Source organism: Microtus pennsylvanicus, chromosome X (assembly GCF_037038515.1).
Source record: "Microtus pennsylvanicus isolate mMicPen1 chromosome X, mMicPen1.hap1, whole genome shotgun sequence".
NCBI classification, from domain to species: domain Eukaryota; kingdom Metazoa; phylum Chordata; class Mammalia; order Rodentia; family Cricetidae; genus Microtus; species Microtus pennsylvanicus.
In genome coordinates this window covers 137,768,884-137,787,672 of record NC_134601.1, presented here as the reverse complement: position 1 = coordinate 137,787,672, position 18,789 = coordinate 137,768,884, and the positions used below count along the sequence as shown (strand labels likewise).

Below are 18,789 nucleotides of genomic sequence, written 5' to 3'. Positions count from 1 at the left end.
TGATTTACATTGTAAGAGCTAGTTAAAAACAAGCCTAAACTAATGCCAAGCTTTTAGAATTATTAAGTCTCCATGTGTTATTTGTGAGATGGCGGCCCAAAGAAAAATTCGACTACAGGCCCATGCCCTTAATCCCAGCGCTTGGGAGACAGAGGCAGGTGGATCTCTGTTCAAGGCCAACCTGGTCTACAGATCAAGTTCCAGGACAGTCAGGGCTACACAGAGAAATTCTGCCTCAAAAAAAAAAGAGAGAGCCCTTTCCCCTGGCTAGCAGCGCGGAGGCCGCACGATGCCTGGAGTTACTGTAAAAGACGTTAACCAGCAGGAGTTCGTCAGAGCTCTGGCAGCCTTCCTCAAAAAGTCCGGGAAGCTGAAAGTCCCCGAATGGGTGGACACAGTCAAGCTGGCCAAACATAAAGAGCTTGCCCCCTATGATGAGAACTGGTTCTACACACGAGCTGCCTCTACAGCACGGCACCTGTACCTGCGTGGTGGTGCCGGGGTTGGCTCCATGACCAAGATCTGTGGAGGACGGCAGAGAAACGGTGTCAGGCCCAGCCACTTCAGCAGAGGCTCCAAGAGTGTGGCCCGCCGCGTTCTCCAAGCCCTGGAGGGACTGAAAATGGTGGAAAAGGACCAGGACGGGGGCCGCAAGCTAACACCTCAGGGACAGAGAGATCTGGACAGGATTGCCGGACAGGTGGCAGCTGCCAACAAGAAGCATTAGGACAAAGGATGCTGGGTTAATAAATTGCCTCATTCATAAAAAAAAAGAGAGAGAGAGAGAGAGAAAGAAAAGAAAAAGAAACCAAGCAACAAAACAAACAAACAAAAAAACCTCAACTTTGTATTGAAGTGTAACATATCTACAGAAACATGAATAATTCTTAAGTGTATACTTGGCTGAGTTTACACAAACTAATTATATGCTCCCATAGTTTAGTATCTAGATCAAGAAGTGGAAAATGATTTAGTTATGGTGGCAAATATCTGTAAATCCAGCACTCTAGAGACTGAAGCAGGAAGAGTGCCATAAATTCAAGGCCAACCTGAGCTATAGCATGAGTGGCAGGTAAACTTGGGCTACGTAACAAGACCTCATCTCAAAAGAATGGTGGCGCACGCCTTTAATCCCAGCACTTGGGAGGCAGAGGCAGGCGGATCTCTGTGAGTTTGAGACCAGCCTGGTCTACAGAGCTAGTTCTAGGACAGGCTCCAAAGCCACAGAGAAACCCTGTCTCGAAAAACCAGAAAAGAAAGAAAGAAAGAAAGAAAGAAAGAAAGAAAGAAAGAAAGAAAGAAAGAAAGAAAGGAGGGAAGGGAAAAAGAAGGAAAGGAGTGGAAAATGTCCAGTGAACCCTACGAAGTTCCCTTTTAGGCCCTTCCAGTCACTTTCCAAGGCTTCTTTCCTGATTTATGTTTTTCTCTTGAGCACCTTTGTCTAGCATTCCATATATGTTAGTCATTTGTCTTATTTATAATCTGTCTGTCCTACCAGGTTGTATTTCATGAAGGCAGGGACTTATGAACTTCTGTTTTTTTGTTGTTTGGTTTTGGTTTTTGGAGACAGGGTTTCTCTGTGTAACTGTCCTGGCTGTCCTAGAACTAGCTCTGTAGACCAGGCTGGCCTCAAACTCACAGAGATCCACCTACCTCTGCCTCCCAAGTGCTGGGATTAAAGGCGTGTGCCACCACTGCCTGGCTTGAAGTGCTTTGATAAATGTTGTAATGCCAGCTCCTTGAACCCTGTTCAATATGTGGTCATCTGCCATGTATAGTTTAGGTCCAGGCAATGAGAGAATGAAGAAAGGACAGACAAACACATGGACACACATGCAGAAAAACCAGGATGGGTAGTCTGAGCTCTCTGATGAAGAAGCCACAGCACTCCTTTGTTATATACATATATATACATTATATATAATATATATTTTTATATACACATATATGTTGAGCATAGAGGCAGAGTTATGGAATAAAGCTGAACAAGGAGGCAGGTTTAGCTATCTCATTAGGAGAAGTCTCCATTGGGGCACAGTCTCAGGCTGTAGTAATTCCAGAGGAGAAAGGTACGGTGGACATTTTTTGTATACACTATTAGCACCCACACAGGGACCAGAGAAAGGCTTTGCCAGCCCTCTGAGCCTCACCCAGGGAAGACTTTGCCACTCACATGTGTCTGAGGCTTTGGGATCCTTGATATACTTATGTTCATGAAAAACAATACATATTCACTAAGGACTTCATTCGCCCTCTACATCCATGATCTAGGAGATACTTGTGAAACTAATGAATGGAGTGGTGCTATAGGGAATAGTAGGAACTAAACTGACGAAAGGATAAAGAAAATATGCCGTAGCCATCCACTGGCATATTATTCAGGCATAAAGGGAATGAACTATTGACACATACTAAAACATAGCTGGACCTTGACAAACACTGATCAGCTAAATGCTATCACACTCATTATCGTGGCTCACTTTCTATAATGTGAAACTTCACCTCACTAGAACAAGTTTTAAAGAATCAACCTGGGCCAGGTGATGGTGCACGCCTTTAATCCCAACACTTGGGAGGCAGAGACAGGTGGATCTCTGAGTTCGAGACCAGCCTGGTCTACAGAACGAGTTCCAGGACAGCCAGAGCTACACAAAGAAACCCTGTCTTGGAAAACAAAAGCAAAACAAAAGAAAATCCTAAAAGTATAAACTTGTCAAAGATCTTCCCCTCCAAAAGAGTGGGTTCTGGTACCCCACCATAGAGGGCTTTGTGGGAGGAGGGTGATACAGATACAGGCATACATTTGAGTAACTTGGCTAGAAGACTCTAAAGAAGAATGGAAGGACAGATGTGGAGACTGGAGAACTGAGAAGGAACTGCGGATGACGCCCTTGAAAGGGATTCTTGAGTGACACACAGAACATTGGGGTTGTTCTTGAAAGCTGTAGGCAATGTCAATGCTTGCAGTGCCATGGTTCGTAGAAAAACGGGGCGTGAAGTGCTTGCCTTGTGAAATCCCTGCACCCACATGCAAAGCCAGACATGCTAGTGTGCATTTGCGATTCCAGAACTGGAGAAGCAGAAACAGGAGCGTTGCTGGGACCCAGTGCCAGTCAGCCTGGCCTACTGGTGATTGGCCTAATTAGGAAGCCCAAGGACAGACATTCTCCTAATTAGGAACTCAAGAAGAGATATTATCTCAAAGAAACAAGGCAGACGGAATGATACTCGAGGTAGCCTTCTGACATCTACACACATTTGTGCATGTACACCCAGACAAATACAAACACACTCGTCTGTGCATACAAATGTGGGCACACACACACACACACGCACACAGATACACACAAATGAAGCAATAAAAATAACATGGAGTAGCTGTCAGGGAATCCAACCCTCTCATACAGACATACATGCAGGCAAAGCACAAAGATAAACACATAAGACAAAATGAAATACACTGTTAAAAATAAACCAAGTTGAGCGGTGGTGATGCATGCACTCGGGAGGCAGAGGCAGGTGGATCTCTGTGAGTTCGAGGTCAGCCTAGTCCACAAAGCAAGTTCCAGGACAGCCAAGACTACACAGAGAAACCTAGTCTGGAAAAACGAGAAGGGGAGGGAGGGAGAGAGCCTCTATTTGAAACAAGGCAGAAAGTGAGGACTGATGCCCAGTGACTGTCCTCTGACCTCTACATGTGCGGCATGGCATGTGTGCACCACACACACACGAATGTGTGTACACAGACATATATCATACTCAAAATCTCAAAAATCCAAAGTCCCCAAAGAGCTAAGTTAGGAGTGGATGGTGCATACCTAGCTCTTGGGAGGCACAGCTCTTGAGAATTATAATATGAGGGTAGCCTGGGCTGCCTAGAAAGACTCTGTCTGAAAAATAAATAAAGAAATGAAAGGGAGGGGGCTGGAGAGATGGCTCAGAGGTTAAGAGCACTGACTGCTCTTTCAGAGGTCCTGAGTTCAATTCCCAGCACCCACATGGGAATCTATAATGAGACCTGGAGCCCCCTTCTGGCTTGCAGGCACACGTGGAAGGAATGCTATACACATAATATAATAAAGAAAGAATGAAATGAAAGTGAAATAAAACAAAGACAAACAAACAAACCACACACACACACACACACACACACACACACACACACACACACACAAACCCAACCAACCAAACAAAGACATTCTGCATCCAGGAAACTGAAACTTTTTAGTTGGTTGAATGGCAGTCTCCAAAAGATGTGTCCTGGTCCTCGTCACATGTGACCTTATATATTAAAAGGATCTTTACAGTTGTCATTAAGTTAACAGCATCCTGCATTATCTGGGAGGTACTTAAGTTCCAGTGACAAATATTCTTGTAAGAAAAGAGAGAGATTTGATACAGACCAAAGACACAGGCAGAAAGTTAGAGATAATAACAAAGGGACAGATGCGGTGGAGGACCCTCCAAAGTACCACCAGTGGTTGCTAGCAATCACCACAAACCAGGACGAGCTTGGCCCATGGAAGTCTTGATCTTATTGTCTAGACTCTGGAAGTGTGAGACAACAGGCGTCTGTTTTCCTAACTAGCGAGTCCGGGATCCTTGATTCCTGTTAAAGCTCTCAAGAGCTGGGTTTTGGAGTAGGTGAAATTGTGCACAGAGACAGGAGTTTGGCTCTTTTGGGGCACCAAGGTATGAAAAGATAACTTCCTTCTCTTTCTTTTCTTTTTCTGTGTAAATGTTTGTGTATTGGGGGCCGGGGCGTGTGCTTATGGAGGACAGAGGTTAACTGTCCTAATTTCAGTTCTGTTGTTGTGATAAAATACCCTGGGAAAAAAAGTGACTTAGGGGAGGAAAGTTTTTTTTGGGTTTTGTTTGCTTGTTTTGTTTGAACTCACAATTTTAGGTTGCAATCCACCTTCAAGGAAGTAAAGGTGGCAGGAATTTGAAGTGGCTGGCCACAGCACATCTGCAGCCCAGAGCAGAAAGACTGAATGCATACGTGCGTACTTCCCAGCTCACTTTCTTTACTCTCATACAGGTCAGGACCCAGGCCCAAGGAATGGTGCTTCCCACAGTGGGCTGGATTTTCCTACATTGATTTATGTAGTCAAGACTATCCCCCACAGACAAGATCTAAAACAACCTTCCTGTGCTGTGACCCTTTCATACACTTCCTCATGTGATGGTGACCCCCAACCATAACATTATTTTCATTACTACTTCATAACTGTAATTTTGCTACTGTGTGTGTGTGTGTGTGTGTGTGTGTGTGTGTGTGTGTGTGTGCAGGTGCCCATGGAGGCAAGAGGAGGGTGTAGGATTACAGGTGGTTAGAAGTCACCTAACATGGGTGCTGTGCTCTGAACTCAGGTCCTCTGTAAGAGAGCCATCTCTAGCCCTGGCTTCCTTCATTTTTTTTTCTTTTGGAAGTTGTCACTCTCACTCTGTAAAAGGCTGGCTTTGAACTCTCTCAGCCTCCAGAGTGCTGGAGTCACGGCCATGCCCAGTGCAAGATCTCTTATCTGGGGCCTTGAGGATGAGCTAGCGCTTATCTCATCTGCATAGGTACCTTCATATGTGTGTTCATGTGACCCATAACAGAAGAGAAGCTTCCCTGCAGAGGATGGTCATGTGGGCATTTCCTACTCTGCCCTCTTGTCAGCGTGAATTAGTTCTGTAGGCAGTAAGTGGATGCTCTAGACACAAGAACTAAAATATCTCTAAAAATCAGTCAAGGAGAAAGTAATTTATATTTACTTGATGGAAATGAAATTTTATTGCTCTGTGAGCCAGGCTTATTAATTCAGAGTAAGGGAAGAAAATTGGCAAAGTCAGTCACCTCTTATTTGATAATGTGGCCAGTCACCTGAGGAAGGCATGCTTTAACTGGGTGTAAAATCTCCCTGTGTGTGGATGCAAGGGTAAGATGAACTAGTCTGAACCTGAAAGAACAAAGGCCATGGGACATTTACATCCAAGTCCCTATGAAAAGGGTTTGATGCTGAGCTGGGGAGAAGGCTCCGTGGGCAAAGTGCTTGCTGTGTAAACATAGGGATCTGAGTTCAGATCCTCAGCAGCCACATAAAAACCTAGTGAGGCTAGGTGGTGGTAGTGTACACCTTCAGTTCCAGCACTTGGAAGGCAGAAGCAGAGGCAGGCAGATCTCTGTGAGTTCGAGGCCAGCCTGGCCTACAGAGCGAGTTCCAGAACAGCCAGGGCTACACAGAGAAACCCTGTCTCAAAAATCAAAAACAAAACAAAAAAAAACAACCAACCAAGCAAAATAAAAAATCAGTGAGGCAGTGAGGTGGAGATGGGAGGCTAACAGGGAGACAGAGAAATCTCAGGTCTCACTGCCCAGCCAAAAGAGAGAGAGTTCCAGGGTTTTTTTTGTTTGTTTGTTTGTTTTTCCAGACAGGATTTCTCTGTAGTTTTGGAGCCTGTCCTGGAACTTGCTCTGTAGACCAGGCTGGCCTCGAACTCACAGAGATTCACCTGACTCTGCCTCCCGAGTGCTGGGATTAAGGTATGCACCACCACCGCTGAGAGTTCCAGGTTTAATAAGAAACCCTGTCTCAGAAAATAAGGTGAAGGCAGAGGGCCCCACTTACAAATGCACACACACACACACACACACACACACACACATGTGCGCGTGCACGCAGATTCAGCGTCAACATTCTTCTCTATTGGAAACTTGAGAAATGGTTTCTTTTCCTGCTGCAAAGCCAGGGTATTAGGATGAGAACAAGAAGGGTCGCTGATATATTTATCTAACCCCAAAACCCTGGCTATATTGCAGCCGTATCCAGGTGGATTTTGTTTGTTTGTTTGTTTGTTTCCAGGTGGGTTTTTTTAATAGGATCACTGAATTTCTTTTTTTTATGGTTTATTTAGCTTTATTTTATGTACATTGGTGTGAAGGTGTCAGATCCCCTGGAACTGGATTTTCAGACAGTTGTGAGCTGCCATGTGGGCACTGGGATTTGAACCTGGGTCCTCGGGAAGAGCAGTCAGTGCTCTTAACCGCTGAGCCATCTCTCCAGCCCCTCCAGGTGGGTTTTTTAATGTTTATGAATCTTCATCCCCACAACCATGTAACTTCACGCTTGATGCTTCAAGAATTGGATTTCCTAGGTGAGACCCACTCCCTTCTCTTTCAGCTCAGTGGATACTTACAGGACATAGACATAACAGGGTGTTTTCTTTGGCTCTGACCTAAGGAGCTCATGGCAAAACACCATGAAAATGCTCAGTCTGCAAAATGGCTCCACCACCAATTTCTCCCCACTTCCATCTTTTTAGTTCATAAGAACACGGTGAAAGGATGTGATTTCCCCCCAGTTATTCCTTTTTCATTCCTTTACCCACTTTGATCTGTGTATAGAGCTCATTTAATAATCCCCTTTCCTTATTTTCTGTGTGGAAATCAAACACACGGGATACATAGACTCTAACTATCAGGAGGGAACCCACCCTACTAACCAGAACAATTATTTTCTTTTCATGTAAAGTAAGAGAATGTCTGTAAGGACTGTCAGGATGGAGACCAGGAGACAGAGCCAGCCCCAGATGGGGGACGGGCTTCCAGTACTGACTGTCTGTCTAAAGAACAGTCCCTAGCCACTATTGCAAAAACATGTGTGCAGCTGGACAAATCAGAGCTTGCAGGAAAATTCCCGAAGCTATGTGTATCCAGCCACCAGGAAGGTGGAGCTCAGTGAGAGCCGAGAGCCAGCCAGGCCAGTGGCTAAGGCTGCAGGGAGTCAGCCAGCAGCAGGGGCTGGGAGAAGAGCCCGGGAGAGCTGGAGGGAACTGGGAACCATAGGGCTCCTTTGCCTGGCTCTGGCTCCCTCACCTAACTTCCTCTGCTCAACCTCTTTCTGCCAGCTCCAACCCAACAGGGGAGGGGCTTCTAGGTCCCAGCCTTAATCAAGTTACCATAGCACACTGTCTGTCACTATGGGAACTGAAATGACATGACAAGCTGAGCAAAAATAGCCCCCCTCCCTAGCTTAGACTAGCCTTGAACTTGTGATCCGACTGTTCAGCCTCCGGAGTGCTAAAATTACAGTGTGAGCTACCACATTCAGCTCATCAAAAGCCATTTTATTTTGTTTTATATTTATTACCACTGGGGAGGGCCATAGGGAGTGAGTAGCAGTAAGAGGACAATGCGCAGGAGCTGGTTTGCTTCAATCTGCAGTGGGATCCAAGGACTGAACTCAGGTTGGTTGGAAGGCTCGTGGCAAGTTCTTTCACCTTGCGAGTTCTAAAAACAATTTTAAAAGAATTCTAATCCTATTGCCCTAGTTCAGAATTTAGAATGAAGGCCTGCGTGGTGATACTGCGTGTGTGTGTGTGTGTGTGTGTGTGTGTGTGTGTCTGTGTATACATATAAATGCAGGTGCCAGCTGCATCTGATCTCTTAGAGCTTGTTTTACAGGTGCCAGTGAGCCACCAGAGCTGCTGGGAATCAAGATGTGGCTGCTGGGAATTGAACTTGGGTTCACTTGGAGTACATGTTCTTACCCTGTGAGCCATCTCTCTAGCCCCGTGGTGACCTACCTTAGTATGGCTGAGTAAGTCCCAGAATTCCCAGGCTTGCTAATGTGCACCTTTGGATAAGTCCCTCCCCTTTCTGCAAAATGGAAGAACCATTCCTCTGTGTAGAGAAAGAAATCTTCAAATGAGAAATGGAAGTGGATAAAATTCCACAATGGGTGTAAATGCCTTTATTTCAAGGTTATTCTCCAGTTTAGCAAATGTTCGTAGAAATATAACTCGGCATGGTGGTGTATACCTTTGATCCCAGTTCTTGGGAGGCAGAAGCAGGCAGATCTCAGAGTTCGAGGCCAGCCTGTCTTTAGAGCAAGTTTCAGAACATCCAAAGCTACAGAGGGACCCTGTGTCAAAAAATTAAAACAAACAAGCATATGAATCGTATGTTAGGGGGTTCCCTCTGACAATATGACACACAGATATCATGCACTCCACTCCACCAGCCCCCTTTCGAATTTTCTAATCATCTTCAACATTAAGGTCACTTGCTTCATTCATTGTTTTAGAGTTCTGTACATGAGACAAAACACGCAACGTTTGTCTTTCCATGCCCAGCTTATTTCTCAGGACTTCAATCTCTTTTACTGATAAATATTGGATTTTATATTTAGAGCCTTTTATTCTCTAAGTGACACACTTCCACTTTAATGGAGAGGTGGGCAGCTCATTTATTGGAGTTGGTTTGGGAACACTGGTTGAAGACCCATCACTTTTCATGAACTCCATTTTCTGTGTCTTGGCTTTAGATCAATCTGCTTTGGGGAACTATTGCCTTCCTTCTCCGTATCTCAGGTTAGAATAGACTCGCCTTGTCTCAGTACATCTTAAGCAACTGCAGAGAGCTTCTAAGAGACCCCAAGTTCGAAGCTCACCTGTAAATACAGCATAGACATGAGCAATGGAGGTGACTGGGACAGGCTGGAATGTGCTTTAAGCTCAACACCGAAGGGAAAAGTTATTACAAAGGCAGACCTCTTCTTGTCCCCAAGTGGTCACTTGTTATTTTATGCTTTGGTTCTCTAAGATCAAAGGATTGCAGGAGACTCTGGGTTCGCTGAAGAATATGAAGAGGACAAAAGATCCTCATTTTGATGGTAGAACACATGCTTCAGGGAGTAGGCGTGTCAGCTGCCCCTGGGCCATGAAGCTCAGAAGATGGTCAGTCTTGCCCCTTTGATGTTTCCTTGTACAGCCGGTCCCCTTGGGGGACACATTATCAATCTTGGTGCTTGTGCAAAACAGTCCTGACAAACTGGTACAGCATGGTCCATTGCTCTTTGTGGACACAACAGAATCATTAATGATTAACATCAAAATCCTTCTGAAGGCCATATTCCCAGGCGCTGGACAAAGCTTGAGGATGGTTCCAGAAGGCCTTGAACAGCTCAAGAATTGAGTAACCAGACATGCTCCTCCTCCTCCTCCTCCTCCTCCTCCTCCTCCTCCTCCTCCTCCTCCTCCTCCTCCTCCTTCTTCTTCTTCTTCTTCTTCTTCTTCTTCTTCTTCGAGACAGGGTCTCTCTATTTAGCCCTGGCTACCCTTAAACCCTCTTTGTAGAACTTTAGACCAGGCTAGACTTGAACTCACAAAGATCCTCCTGCCTCTGCCTCCTAAATGCTAAGACCAAAGGCACGAGCCACTGTGCCTGGTATATTATTCTTTTCTACCCTCCAACTTTCCTCTTTTGCACCTGACTGGGGTAGTAACTTACTCTTTAGGATTCCCAAGTTCAGTACCTCCAGAGACAGTTTCTGGTTGGTCTGTCTTGTGTCAGGTGCTCACTTGTAGTCCAGTCGAGCAAGACAGCACTTGCATATGCTTGTGTGCACATACAGGCCATTGGATCTACATAGACTTTCTCAGAAGAACCTTTGGGGCTCTTGGTTACCATTTCGCTTTGTGAGGAAGCTCTGTGAGAGGGAGTTTAGTGAGCAGTATGTTTATTCACGGGAGGGGGTGACTCAGGAAGTTTGCTGTGCAGGCATGAGGACTAGTTTGGGTCTCTAGCATCCATGGAAAGGCTGGGTGCAGTGTCACATTGTCTATAATGCCAGCTGCCAGCCCGTGGAAGGTGGAGACTGAAGGAACCCTGGAGGTTGCTGGCCAATCAGTCTAGTCAAATTGTTGGGATCTATGTCTAGTAAGAAATACAGTCTCGAAAATATAAGGTGGAAAACTCTCAAAGACCACCACCCAGTTCTCCCCTAACCCCCACTTGTGCACCCTTGGAAGGCAGAAGAGCGTAGGGTGGGCCAAGGAGAGAAACCAAGCTCAGACAACAGGTCTCCTGAATGACTTTGCTGATGCTGGCCTTGCAGGAACTCTGGGGTTAGAAAGGTCATTCAGAGTTGTCCCAAGCTGGGTGGGGATGGTCAGACCTTTGTACCACCTCATTGATCCTTTGTCGGGTGTGAGTTCTTCCAGTAACTGTCCTTACCTAAGTCAAACCTTGAGGAATTTGGTGGCTAAGGGTTTTCTGTGTTGACCACACTCTTGAAGGAGGAAAACAGTCTACCATGGAAAGAACTCTGAATAGCACCACAGCACATGGTAGCCATGGCAGTGCCTACTAAAGGCACACACCAATAAATTAAAAATTATATACATAAATAATAAGACATTTGAAGCACAATGTCTATTACAAAAAAGATTGTACAGATTCATTACCTGGAATTAACCTGGAATAAAGAACTTTTACAATTCAGTTGCAAATGAGCAAAAGATGCCAGGCAGTGGTGGCACATGCTTTTAATCCCAACACTTGAGAGTCAGAGGCAGGCAGATCTCTGAATTTGAGGCCAGCCTGGTCTACAGAGTGAGTTCCAGGACAGCCAGGGCTACACAGAGAAATCCAATCTCAAAACAAAAACAGGAGGGGGTTGGAGAGACAGCTCAGCAGTTAGGAGCACTGGCTGCTCTTCTAGAGGACCTGGGTTCAGTCCCTAGGACCCACATGACAGCTCACAACTGCCTTTTGTGGCAGTTCCAGTTCTGACACCCTTAGACAGACATACCTGTAGACAAAAAACACCAAGGCACATAAAATACAATTTTAAAAGAAAAAAAAATGAGCAAAGGAGGGGCTGACAAAGTAGTTGAGCTGGTAAAAGCTGAGTGCCCGCCCTGGAACCCACATGACGGAGTGCACCAATTCCAGCAGGTTGACCTCTGGCTTCCAGATGTGCACTGTGGCACATGCGTGTGTGCACACATATACAAAATAAGTGTGATTTTAAATGAAAGAGCAAAGAGGCTGTATGCGGTGGCAGATGCCTGCAGTCTCAGCACTTAGGAGGATCAGGAATTCAAAGCCATCCTTGCCTATATGACCCTATTTCAAAACACTTAAACCAAACAATAAGGTGAGGGGTAGCAGAGGATTTGAGTAGGCATTTCACCAAAGATGGCATCCAAGTGGACAATAAACACAGGAAAAATGTTCAATATTAGTGTTTAGGGACATGTCTAGACAATCAAAATTGAGCAAGGTATTCCCTTGGGATAGCTACACTCAAAAAGCCAGGCATCGGCTGCACGAATGTGGAGAAATAAGAATCCTCATGTATTGCAGGAGTGGAAAGGTGGCACAATCAATCTGGAGACAGAAAGTCCACTCCTGGCATCAATCTACACGAGAGATATGAAAGCATCCACATAAAGACTTGTGTTGTTCAAATCTGGACCAGTGTTGCCAATAGCAACCAAAGGATAGAAGCAATCCACATGGCTATGTACCAGTGAAGCAGAAGCTGCAGTACCCACATCCTATCATCCCTTCATGTAATGTGTCTTCCTATCAAAAGCCGTGCATATGCTACAACACGGATGAGCCTTTAAAATATTATGATAAATATTTAAAATATTATGATCAGTGAAGGAAGCCATGGCCGAAACAAACAGAAAACCTAAACACTGTATGATTCTGTTTTCATGGACATACAGGAATCTATAGAGTTAGTGGTTGCCTGCAGTTGTCAGGGTAAGAAAGTTCCCAAGCTTGGTTGTGCTGTTGGTCGCCCCACTCACTAAATTAACTACAACTCATTGAATTGCTCGTTTAAAAAGGGCAAATTTCTTAGTAGTAAATTATACCCAATAAAGTAGTTTTAACATTTCAAGCTGCTGAACTCTTGGATAATAGATTCTAGGAAAGAGGGAATCGTTGTCTTCAGCTGGGAACCCATTTGCTGACCCCACCAAACTCCAAAGGAGAGCTACAGACCCATGGGCACTCAGCTGACCCTGGCTAAACTTAGTGGGTCACAAAGTAAAACGAAGAGACATGAGTATGAGACAGCGGTTTGCAGGGAAGATGGGAGAAGGTAGGAGGGAGAGGGGTCGGTGTGCATGATGAACCCATATGAAGACATCAAAGAGCGAAATTAATTTTTAAAAAGAAATTAATCTGTAGAGATGGGGACTCAATCTTTTTACAATTCCCTATCTAACTCCAATCAGTTTCAAGACTGAGAGTGCTCTGAACTCTCATACTTGGGTGGCTGCTTTAAAAGTGAAGTTCTTTTCTATTTTAAAATGACCAGAATTTTTAGATAAAAATGGCAATAGAATTTTCCTAAACAAGTACATCAGGTGACATGCAGAAAGGAACTGAGCGAACTTTCTTTTCATCATCTCTTCAGTTGTCACGAGGAGACTGAATTTCCTGTCACCAAGGCAAAATCGATCAGATTCGTCATTATCCCCGGAGAAACTGGGAGAGATATTGGCGGTTTAATCATCCTGCAGCTCGGAGCTAGCTTGGTTTTCATTTACAGTTTTGGACTGGATTGTTTCACATTGATTGCTAACTTGCCCAGGAGAATAACCTGAACAGGCTCCAGCTGAGCTGCTCCCAGGAAGGCTTGGCTCTTTTATCTCCCCATCTCTCCAGTTTTTTCCCTGGCTTTTCATCCTCCCAGGCTTTGAAACCAGAGTCCTTCTGGGCTCTTCCCTTATCGCCCCCAGGGTGGTCAGTTGCCAAGGCTTGTCAAGGTGATTGCCTCTGCTTCTTCCTGTAGGCGCACAGTCTTTCCCCTGCTTCCTCTTATCTGACCACAGTTATCGCCACGTCCTCTGTGCTTCTAGGTTCCCTCCTACCAACCCCCAGGCTCCTCCGGTAGTTTGCAAAACCTTAAAACAAGACTGAAGGTCTTTCCGTAACCTGCGTCACCTTCCTGTGACGTAAATGTCACGGATCAACTTGCCTGGGCCCTGCAGTGTCCAGATATCTGGGTTTAAAGTATTCTAGGTGCTTCCGTGAAGGTGGTTTGGAGTGACACTAAGACAACTTGGTAGACTTAGGGTAAAGCAGATGTCCTTCCATAATAGAGTGGACATTGCTAAACATTTGATGGCTCGGCCAAGGCCTCTCTCAAGCAACATGGAATTCTTCAGCAGACTGCCTTAGGACTACCTGCAGCATTAGCTCTTCCTGGTTCTAGAGCAAACACACAGGAACGTTGGCTGTCCTGGGTCACCAACCTGCCCAAACCACTCTGAATTTTGGAGCTGCTAGTCTTCATAATCACACAAAACAATTCCTTATGGTCCGTGTCTCCCACCCCACCATGATTCTTGTGTCTTCAAAAAAGAACAAGCACCCTCCTAGCCTTGCTGTACTGTGTCCTTTGATCAGCCAACCTTCCATTCGAATGAATGTGGCCTTGTTTACTGCAAGCATTTCATCCCAGCTCTTGCTTTCTGCCTCACGAGTAAAAAATGCCATCCTCGCTGGGAGGTCTGCTCTGATCTCCTCTGAATTCAAGCATTTCGTCTATGACTTTTGATACTCACATTATGGGTTTTTAAGAAGAAACATTTTTTCAAAAAAATCATACTGTGAACAGCTTCAGGGCAAAATGTCTTTTCTAAAATATCCAACTACCTGCTTGATAATTATTAGACCTGGCAGGGTCACCTCAAAGGTACTATGCCCAAATCTGTGCTCTCCCTTCCCCCATAGAACTTAGCTTTCCTTGTTTTCAGGTCTCAATGACTAACATCGATGTGCCACAGTCCTAGGAAGCAAGAGTGAGATTCACAGATAGGAAATGTATTGGGGTGCAGTTGTGGACAGCAGCTGCCCCTCTTCCTTACCAAAGTAGGGGTCTACCACAGTTCTTCCCCCCGGGGCACCAGTAACTCCTTACCTATAAGGTGCTTGCTTATAGGTAAGGAGTTACTGACTGGCACATGGGTGACCCCCAAAACAGCTACACTGTGGTCCCCTTGTAGTGGTATACTAAGAACCTCTCCCAATAGCCATCTTTAGACTCTATACTCTAGCACCTCCTCTAAGCCCACAGGCATGAATTACATAAAAATGGCTGGGAGGAGTGGCTAGAAACTCAAGCTAGGGTCCAATGATCCACCCTACCCACTCTCTCTACAAGGCAGTCTTGATGGACTCTTATGGGTGGGCATAGCCAACCTCAGGAAGAGAGCAGCAACTTGGTTTGGAGGATAACACCGTACAAACTTTTACTTTGGGAAGTAATGGAAGCTCGACTAGGAAGGGGATAAAGTTGGGTCTGGACATCTATATTAACAAAGACTTCAGTGGGGTTTTCGGAGCAGACTTGGGGCAAGTGAATGGCACCTTTGCAATCCCTGCATGGACCAATAATTGAATGTGCAGCTCTCGTGCTAGCAGGGACAACAAATGGTGAGCAAGGACTGTAAGGAGATGCCAAGAAGTCTGGGGAGAATGGAAAGAGAACAAATAAGTTCTGTAGCTATCTAGGAGGAGCGAAGTAGAGACAGTTTTGTGTCTTAAATGAATATTCATGGCCTGAGGTTAAGTGTTTACTTTTTAAACCTCAGTTTGGTTCCCAGGTCCCACATTGGGTGACCCACACCCATCTATAACTCCAGCTCCAGAGGCTCCAATACCCTTTTAAAAAAAGATTTATTTATTTTTATCTTATGTACATTGGTGTTTCACCTACATGCATGTCTGTGAGGGTGTCAGATCCCGTGTAACTGGAGTTATAGACAGTTGTGAGCTGCCATGTGGGTGCTGGGAATTGAACCTGGGTCCTCTGGAAGAGCAGCCTAAACTTTTAACTAACCACTGAGCCATCTCTCCAGCCCCTCCAATACCTTTTCTGAACTCACATATACATAATCACATGCACACCAACACACATACATACATAAAAATTAAGTTTTGAAAAACCCCCAAATAGTCATTTTTTTTGTTTGTTTTTGAGATTTGTTATTTTAATCACATTTTCCTCTTCCTTTTTCTCCCTCCAAACTCCCACATACCTCCCTGATTTCCTTCAAATTCATGGCCTATTTTTCATCAATTATTATTGCATGCTATATGTATTTGTATGCATACATATATTTCCAAATATAACCTGTTGAGTCCATATAATGCTACTTGTATGTATGTTCTCAGGGCTGACTGTTTTGCATTGGACATCCAATCAGTGTGCTCTTCCCTGAGGGAGGGCCACATCTCTCACTCCCACCTTTATTATTATTATTTTTTTTTGAGACACAGTCTCCTGTGATCCTGGCTGACCTAAAACTCTCTCTGTTGACCAGGCTGGCCTTGAACTCAAAGATCTCCACCTGCCTCTGCCTCCTGAGTGCTGGGATTAAAGGCATTTGCCTCATTCCTTTTATTTATTAGCAAGACTGCTCTCAAAAGGAAACTTTACAAGCTATACATCTAACAGAGGATTAGAACCCAGGATAAACAAACTCAAACAATTGAACAGCAAGAAAACAGCCCCATCATAAATGAGCTAATGAAATGAACAGAGAGGGTGCAAAATACGTATGGCCAAAAAGCATATGAAAAATGTACATCCTCATAAGCCATCCGAGAAGGGCAAACTGGAGCGGTCAGTCATAAAGAAAAGACGGGTGAGTTCGTGGACAAGAGCAACCTTTTATACACTGCAAATGGGGCCTACAACTAGCCGCAATGGAAGCTTTTCAAAATACTTGAAAATAGGGCCCAGGTGGTGGTGGCGCACACCTTTAATCCCAGCATTCGGGAGGTAGAGGCAGGTGGATCTCTGTGAGTTCGAGGCCAGCCTGGTCCACATAGTGAGTTCCAGGACAGACTCCAAAGCTACAGAGAAACCCTGCCTTAGACAAAACAAAACACCAATATCCCCCCTCAAAAAAAAAACCCTAACTAAAAATAGACCTGCCACCTGACCCAGCTATTTCACCCTGGATATTTAGCCAAAGGGCTCCAAGCCGACATGTCCCAGGGACGCTGGCTCACACTGTCCACCACACCACTAGTCCCAGCAGCTAAGGCGTGGAGCCAGCCCAGGTGTCCATCAGCAGAAGGATGGACAAGGAAAAGAAATTTTTCAATCACAAAGAAAAATGAAATCACATCACATTAAGCAAACTAAGTCTCAGAAAGATGCATATTACATGTTTTCTCTCCTTTGTGGCCCCTAGATTTTACATAGCCATATAAAATCACATGGATCTATATTAGGAAAGTGGAAAGCAAAGCTCTAGAGGCCTGAGCTTAATTTGATCAGCCTTTCTTTTGTATATAGCTTTGAAAAGTTGTTTTTATTTTATTTGTGTGTGTGTGCGTGCGTGCGTGTGTGTGTGTGTGTGTGTGCATGAGTGTGGGTGCCCATGGGAGGCCAGAGGCTTCAGATCCCATGGTGCTGGAGTTATAGGCAGTTATGAGCCACCCAACATGGGTGCTGGAATCAAACTCAGAGCCTCTAGAAGAGTGGTGTGTGCTCTTAGCCACTAAGCCATCTCTCTAGCCTTCATCCTCTGTATATTTTTAAAAATCAAAAGCGTGGGGGTTAAGAGTACTGACTGCTCTTCCAGAGAATCCGGGTTCAATTCCCAGCACTCACATGGCAGCTCACAACTGTCTGAAGATCCAGTTGCAGGGGATCCGACACCCTCACACCAATGCACATAAAATAAATAAACCATAAAAAATATTTTTAAAAAATCAAGAGCTGTGCTAATTTTTTTGATACTCACCTTTCCTGCATGGTAATTTTCAGAATGGTTATTAAACTCAAAGTCACATCCGTAGGCACAATGCTTGAAGAGTTTCTTCTTCCTTGGATTCAGTATATGCCTTGCATCTGACCCATGTGATCTGCAGGTATCTAAGGCATATAAATTATTCATGGTACAGATGGTGTTCTGATTCTATCCTGCATTCTCGGTGTTCTGTGCTTTTCTTGCTCACACTCAATTACCTTAGTCGTTAGGTACTGTTTAATAGCCCCGGGCATTTTTTATTATAAATGCATACTTTTGGTTCCAACTGCCTCCCCGCTCCCCCAGTTTTCATTGCTTAAAATGAAAAAAAAAATTTTTTTCTGTGAGTTTGGTCTAGTAAAGAGGTTTTGTGGGCGTGCCAGGGGCGGTGGGAGCGTAGGAGGGTAGGTGGTGGTGGTTCTTGTCTTTTATTTTGTCAAAGGGGATTTTTTTTTTTTGCATGATTGAAAATTCCCAGGTTTCAAATGGGAAGCTATGGATGATGGAGCCCTTACCCATTTCCCTTTTTGTCTGTTTCTGACAGTAGTCAAAACGCAAATACTATGATGGTAAAATGGCTTCCCAGACCAGAGGCTAGGTTCCCCAGCCTCCCTTAGAGTTAGGCTGTTTGAGGGCATTACAATCAAAGGCACAAACAAATAATTTCTGATGCAACTTCAAGGCCATAATCTTTTGTCTTAGGGTTTCTATTGCTGCAACGAAACACCATGACCAAAAAGCAAGTGGAGAGGAGAGGGTTTATTTGGCTGACACTTCTACATCACTGTTCATCATCGAAGGAACTCAAAACGGGGCAATGTCTGGATTCATTCACAATCTTCTGGATTCCTCCAAGGAAGGGGCTTGGGTCACTTCTCTGGCTCTTCCCTTGGCAGCACACACAGTTTGTATTCTAGGCTCTAGCTGGCTCCACTCCACTGCTGCTGCTGTTCTCGGTGCTTGTGCCATGGTACTGGCATCTTCGAAATGCTGGGGTCTTCTGCAGCAACCGGATTACACCTCCACCAATGGCCTCTCCCGGGCTCTCTTCATGTGGCCAAGCCTCAGCATCTCTGCACGACCCCTTCAGTCCTGGGCCTTTATCTGTCACTGGGGCTGCACCTTCACCAGTGGCCCCTCCTGGCTTCTCACAGTGCCAGGCCTTGGTTGCTCTCCATGACCCCTTCATGCCTTCAAAACCAGTGCCACCTGGTGACTCTTAAACTACCA

The 18,789-nt window shown here is 45.0% G+C and overlaps 1 pseudogene; it reads left to right on the top strand.

The window, feature by feature from the left end:
• Positions 1-236: 236 nt before the first annotated feature.
• Positions 237-773, top strand: LOC142840588 (small ribosomal subunit protein eS19 pseudogene; annotated as a pseudogene).
• The last annotated feature ends 18,016 nt before the right edge of the window (positions 774-18,789 follow it).